Source organism: Pecten maximus, chromosome 6 (assembly GCF_902652985.1).
Source record: "Pecten maximus chromosome 6, xPecMax1.1, whole genome shotgun sequence".
NCBI lineage: Eukaryota > Metazoa > Mollusca > Bivalvia > Pectinida > Pectinidae > Pecten > Pecten maximus.
Window position 1 is genome coordinate 32,374,809 of NC_047020.1, and position 7,899 is coordinate 32,382,707.

Consider the following 7,899-nt stretch of genomic DNA (forward strand, 5'->3'; position numbering starts at 1 on the left):
GATGAGAACCATGTGAAGGTACACCAGATGAAGGACAGTGAACTCAAGAGGGCGAAGGCCGGAAATAAACCGTCACCTGAGGAAATATCTGCCGATTCTGAAGATCTGACGAGTCACAGTGGGAATAAATATATGTAACTGATGGAATCCACAGGCGCTTGCATAGAAAATTAGAAAAAATGGGGGGGGGGGGGGGGGGGGGGGGGGGGGGGGGGGGGGGGGGGGGGGGGGGGAAAATGATACCAGTGGTATGTGTACTGTGTAATACAGAAGGCCGGAAACTCCGCCACGAGCGAAACGGCAGACCACTACACTTCAATCGACTAAAAAACACTTTTATTCAAACTGACACGGCGCACACTATAAGCGACCGTCATCAGAAAACATTTATCTTTAACCTACTGTGCCACTCAATACGAATTGTTACATCCAAAACACAATAATCCGTGAAAACATCGCCGAATTCCTCGCTCAGAACGCCATTTCTCAAACGGCTCCCTGAGCCTGTCCAGATTCTTCATTTACATACGAAGTTGAAAGGTCATGTGATTGTATAATCGACTGTCACCAGGTGCACTTTTTGGGGTCATCTCGGCATTCTTTATTTTACAGGTGCATGCACAGGACGTCGTTTGCGATATTACGGGCTAATAAGATAGCATGTTTTAATGCCATGCAGTGATGAGATTGTCCTTTCCTTTTTTTCAACTGTATCATTTCGGTAGTTGTTGAACTTCGTTTTCAATAAAAAAGATTGCATATAACGGTGCTCAATAACTTGTTCAAGACAGGGCCGGGGCATTATACGTATACCATGAACACGCAGTATCAGTTGGAATTTTTCGAAGTTAAAATTTGGAGGGGGTAATATATAGCTGATGGTTGTTTGATATTTTGATTTTTTATTGTACTTGTCATCTATTTAGGGCTATGCCAATCTTCAATTTTTAAAAAATGGACCCCTACATGACTAGTTGAAAATGTATATACCGCACACAATACCGATAAGAATAAGAGGTTGTTCTGGGTATTCTGGTGTTAGCCCTAAAATACTATAAAAGTCTGGCGTTGACACAAAATAACCACTACTTTCCCCTCAAGTATTCTCTTTTCTTTCTCATTTTAATTCAGTTTCATAATTCTGTAAGCACTTCAGCCAGCTTGATTATTATTAGAGTAGCGTTTGATGCTTACACAGTCAATTAATCAGGTAATTCATCAATAACTTACATTTTATATATGCGAGCGATGTAAAGTGGAATAAATGGATAATGAGTATTACAAAGAATACATTTTACAATGCGTTAAACTCTTTGACATTGTCACTGGCGGATTTAAATCCTCCCCTCCCCCCCCCCCCCCCCCCCCCCCCTTTAATTTCGCACGCAATCCAGTGTCCGCCCCTCAATATTTCGATACATACTCATACAGTGATAGATGTAGTCATACAATTTGGATTGAACTCGAAGAACTTCCAGCAAACATTAAATCTAACATTGTGGGAAATGAAAATAAATTGATGATGGATCATAGATCACAACGTACAGATCGTTTGGCAGGTCTGAAGCATGATTTTCGTATTTGACGACGACATGATATTTGTAAAATGTGCAGAAATAAATGAACAGGTCTGAAGTAAGTAATGTTGGTACACATGTATACGTTCGAGTAACCTGATGTCAGTCTTATTCGTGATTCACTTTTCTTTTTGTTCGTCCAGATTCCAGTAAACTGACAAAAGTTAATAAATAAATAAGCATTTTGTTCTACCTTTGTGACAATTATTGCATTATATAGAAAACGATACGATAGTGACGTTCTGTGTGAATCAATTTATGCCCCCTCCCCCCTTTCCACTTATCGAAAATCTTATTCTCGAAAGATTGCAAAATTTGCTATAATCATTTAATCATTTCATTTTTCCGAAATTTTGTTCCGAAAGTTTGGCCCCCAGACCCCTCGCAAAAAAAATCGGCTCCCGCCTATGGCGCACGCATTACCATGCACATTACCACTAAATTACTTTCCAATTCCTGGATCCGCGCCTGCTGTGTACTGTCATATACGGTGCATGGTAATCTAACGTTCAAAATAATGAATAATTTATGATTATAAATCATCATTCATCGACGAAACTCTTCAAATAATCGTAAATTAGACGAAACTCTTCAGCGAGCCGAAGCATTTTCCGGACAAAATGCATGCGGAGATGACCCCCGAAAGTGCACCTGGCGGCAGCCGATTATACAATCACATGACCTTTCAACTTCGTATGTAAATGAAGAATCTGGACAGGCTCAGGGAGCCGTTTGAGAAATGGCGTTCTGAGCGAGGAATTCGGCGATGTTTTCACGGATTATTGTGTTTTGGATGTAACAATTCGTATTGAGTGGCACGGTAGGTTAAAGATGAATGTTTTCTGATGACGGTCGCATATAGTGTGCGCCGTGTCAGTTTGAATAAAAGTGTTTTTTAGTCGATTGAAGTGTAGTGGTCTGCCGTTTCGCTCGTGGCGGAGTTTCCGGCCTTGTACTTAACAGATTACACATACTACTGTCAAATAAAAAAAAAATGAAAATCACATATTCTATGCAAGCGCCTGTGATGGAATCCTGTATTGACGATCGGTAAGTAAAGGTGGACAGGATCATAGGTATAACTTCATAGTCTCTCGTTCATTACGCAAAATTGTTCTTCGGGAATTGCATGGCAGCAAGACAGCGGGACACTTCTTTACTTTTTTAGCATGTCAAACATGTCCAATTCACAATTTCCTCCGTTAAAAGTTTAAAAGTGAAGAACTAATGATATCACCTTGGCGCACGCTTTAAGACATTAATCTAAGATTTTCATTGGGTGTCAGACAAGGCTATCATTTCTTGCTATATATGTACTTAAATGGTTCGAACTAGTCATATCAATATAATTATGTTATATATTTCAACAGTTAAAACATGGCTGTGATGTCATATATCGTTGTTGCATTAAGTATAGTTGAGACGTGGACAAATATTATATTAACACCTGCTACTGTGGAAAAGATATAGTTTTGTCCTGCTAAAGTTAAAGCTTATAAAACTACTACAAAAACTGGTACGTCCAATCCTCGAGCTCTGTTTGCTCCAAAGTTGTAGAATTTAAAATACCAAACAATGTGAACGGCTGTAAAATCTTGGCATACCCCTTGATAAAAGGGGGCAGGCGTTTATTATAAACTTTTAACATATATATCATATATTTTAGAATTAAAAACGTAATTTTTTTAGCAAAGATGAGCGAGAACTATGCCATACTGGCCTTAAAGGAGGCCAGGCGCCACCCGCTTTTCAGCAACTATTACACAGACGATAATAAATAATAAGACAATCTGTTAACAGCTAATTATTTTAATGCAATATATATATATCTAATGGAAAAATAACACTTGTTGATCCGTAAGAGAAGCACATTTGATAAATCCAGAAAAGGGAGATAACTATATCATCAATACAACACGTTTGCCATACTTAATCAAACAAGCTCACTGTCATCATCGTGGAAGGAAACATTTGATGTCTCATCTAAATTTAATATCAAGCCTGGATACATGTACAGTTTTCATCCACTTTCTTTGGTTTTTCACACCAGACTACAAGAGATCACCGACTTTCTCCAACTGATTTTGGCTGGTACGTTTGTATCCCCTCACCTGTAGCCTGTTTCCTGCTTCAAACAGTCTTGTTCCAACAGTTGCTGTTAGACTGATTGGAGTAAAACCTTGGAGCCGGCTTCTTAACACATCCTACTCACTGTTTGGCTCAAAATGTTGACGCCATCTGGAGCATCAGCGTATCAGCAGATTTGTGTTGTATACTTTATAGGCCTGAGGTACAATGCTTCACATTTTCCTATTTCAGGTATGAAAGAATCTAACGGGGGGAAATAATGTATGTATAATTTCAATGTTTTATGTATTTATGTAAATACTTATTATAGAGTAAAATGGGCATTATAATGAAAATTTCATAATTTGTGTCACAATAAATACTGCAAAAATGAAGGATTTTACCGACATTGAACAGTATTAATTAAAATGTGTGTCAGGAGCGGATTTGTCGGCCGGGGGTGGGAATCTGGTAAGGTTAGCATGAAAAATCAAATAACTAGTAGTAGTATTTACCTTAAGTTCAGTAACTGTTCATAGATCCTTACTGGACTTTTGTCTGGTTGTTTTGGGTTTCCATAAGCACATTTTTGTTTTGGTGTCAGTTTACGATGATTGAGACCTCCAGGATTAGTTTTGTATACATCCTGTGTGTACTGAATACACGCGGCCATTTCCTTGTAAAAGTAGTTGTGTGATGAAAATAACATTATCACTAGTGCTGCAGTCCTCCATGTTGAACAGTCAAACTAAACTCAGTAAAGGTTTTAATAGCACCATATTGCCCATGAAATATCCACATTTAATGCAAAGTATGATGCATACTTTTAGTGAGATAAACAAGTAAATAGGTCTCAGAGTTTAACAGGTAATGGTTTACCTGAAACTGTGGAATAGTCAAGTCTAATACAACTGTGGAAAAGTCAAGATAATGCACAGTTCGTCAGGGCCTTGATAAGAGTTTTCGGTGTTTCTCCATTACGCATAGTCCTGCTGGATTTACAAAAAAACGTTTGACACGTCGAACAATTCCATCCTGTGCGACAAATTAAATAGCATTGGTGTCGAGTCCTACAACTGGTTTAGGTCTTATCTGGTCAACAGATCTCAATCAGACAGTGTTGATGGGGTAACCTCCTTAGTGGACACTGTGGGGTCTCCCAGGATGGTTTATTAGGACCACTTTTATTTCTTGTTTATGTCAATGGTATGAGAATGAGCATAGAAAACTGTTGTAAACTACTTCTGTATACAGATGCCAGTGCAACTATTGTTTTCAAATCACTGTCCAAAAACCATCTCTTCTAAAAGTATCCATAGGGTACTCCCCCTGAAAAAGTTTTAGCAGGTAAATGCAAAATTCAGCATTCTAGTGTATTTCACGATAGATTCATACCTGGTGTGTTTTATAAAAACAAGTATATGAGAGATATTGTTTCGCTGATTGATACGGGAATTCGTTTTTAAGTTACCCTTACTTTGAAAATTTTAGGGGGGGGGGGGGGGGGGGGGGGGGGGGGGGGGGGGGGCTTTAAATCCGCCAGTGACAATGTCAAAGAGTTTAACGCATTGTAAAGTATTCTTCGTAATACTGATTATCTATGTAATTCCACTTTAAATTGCATATATAATATTTAAGTTATTGATGAATTACCTGATTAACTGAGTGTGTAAGCATCCAACGCTACTCTAATAATAATCAAGCTGGCTGAACGGCTTACAGAATAAAGAAACTGAATTGAAATGAGAAAGAAAAGAGAATACTTGAGGGGTAGTAGTAGTTATTTTGTGTCAACGCCAGAATTTTATAGTATTTAGGGCTAACGCCAGAACACCCAGAACAACCTCTTATTCTTACCGATATTATGTGTGGTCTATATATTTTTAACTAGTCATGTAGTGGTCCATTTTTTTTAAATTGAAGATAGGCATAACCCTAAATTGATGGCAAGTTCAATTTAAAAACAAAATATCAAACAACTATTACCCCATCCAAATTTCCCGAAAAAAATCAACTGATACTGCTAGTTCATGGTATACGTATAATGCCCCGGCCCTGCCTTGATCAAGTTATTGAGCACCGTTACATGCAATCTTTCGATTTCAAAACGAAGTTCAACAACTACCGAAATGATGCAGTTGAAGAAAAGGAAAGGATGATCTCATCACTGGCATTAAAACATGCTATCTTGTTTTCACGGATTATTGTGTTTTGGATGTAACAATTCGTATTGAGTGACACGGTAGGTTAAAGATGAATGTTTCTAGATGACGGTAGTATATTATATGCGCCGTGTCAGTTTGAATAAATGTGTTTTTTAGTCGATTGAAGTGAGATGGGGTGCCGTTTCGCTCGTGGCGGATTTCCGGCCTTCCGTATTACACAGTACACATACCACTTACATCATTTTTTTAAATTCTCATTTTCTATGCAAGCGCCTGTGGAAAAAACATTTGTCACTCTTCACTTCGTAAAATGTAAAACAAAATGTAGTTAAGAGTGACAAATGCGTTTCCACTACAACGGTAGCTAATAGACGTCTCACTAGACACCGGAACCACATCTACAGGTCAGAATGTTTAAGTCTGGCATCAGCTCCAAAGGAAACAGTTTAGGAGCGATAGTGAACATAACCTCTGGGTAACCGAGGGTGCTGTAATAGGGACGCGCTGTCTTCTCTCATAGGACAACATGTGAATCGATTTACACGAGCCTAATTCTCAGGAAGAGATTTTTTTAGAAAAAACATTGGAGTCGCTTTGAAGCCTTTGTATGTATGGACATTGTAGGGATTTGGAAACCTTTGGAATAAATTGGAAACAAACATTTAGCGAAGTTTTATTGAGCTTAAACAAACACGTAGAATACTGACTTGTAAACGAACGACTGTTTTGAAAACCTATGGAACGATTTAGTTTTCGTTCAAAATTTGATATACAAACAATGCCACGACATCATTAATGACGAACTGAAAACTTTTATCAATTACATGAGGTACATCCTCTTATCTCATGGTGCAGTATCCACATAAAAAAAGACCTTTCCCCACTACCTGCATCTCCCCAACCGCACTGTGCATCAACATATACATGCAAAATGCTAATATGAGAGCTGCTATAGGGAATTTTAACATACTATCGAAAATACAGTGCAAATCTTGTTCTTAATTTCCCATATTTTTCGCTACCACCACGACACATAGCTGTTAATTACCAGTTCCAAGCACAGGGGCTTGGCACGATTTTCCAAATGATGGTCCATATATATCTTGACACTATAATACATATATATATATATATATGGACCATCATTTGGAAAATCGTGCCAAGCCCCTGTGGTTCCAAGCCAACTCCTTGTACAGTAATAACGGTTATCTAAATATGGCCATTTCAATAGTATGAACCTCATAAAGAAGTATGTTTGCTTTTACGATATACATTTTGGTGTTCTGTAGTACTGGTTGATAAGTCTCTGATTTTGATATAGAATTATATTACGCTTACTCTGTCGGAACACCTGGTCTTATTCTCCTTGGACTCATTAACATTCGTTTGTTATCATTTAGTTAAATTTAACGTTACATTTACACATCGGTATTTTATGGTGGTTGATTTTGGCCATGTTGCATTGACGTCCCCGCTAAGGTCAGTATATACGTACGTCATGTGAAGAGGGTCATGCGACAAAATTACGAGACAGTGCGACGAAAAAATGTCGCGTTGGTGGGGTACGTATGTCGTATTTTTTGTTTTTGTTTGTTTGTTTGTTTTGGGTTTGTTTGGTTTTTTTTTTTTTAGAAAACCCTAGCTATACTCTCACGTGCAATGGTTACAACCTAAAATAATGTACATGTATTCATAACAAAATTGCTATTTTGTGGTTGATGATTTGAAAGGAGGGGGAAATGCCGATAAATTAGTGTGATTCGAATAAAAGTCCTATTTTTTCCACAAAGAAAAAAATATTGTTACAATGTAATGCAGATCGTATCTGCCTAGCTAGAAAAGAGATAAAAATGATGATATTTTGATTTTTTTAAATGCATCTACTTTCTTATGCCATAATTAACGTTCTGTAAGCCTAAACATACAGCTTCTTATTTAAAAAAAAAATTAAATTAACACAATCATCTCTGAAAACTGTACAATCCATTTACAAATGTTGGGTATTTTTACAAATGATGAAGTGTCATGTGCCATTCTCGGATGTATCTCCCAATTGGGCCCCAAGTGTATACGTCACTTGTACAAAATGG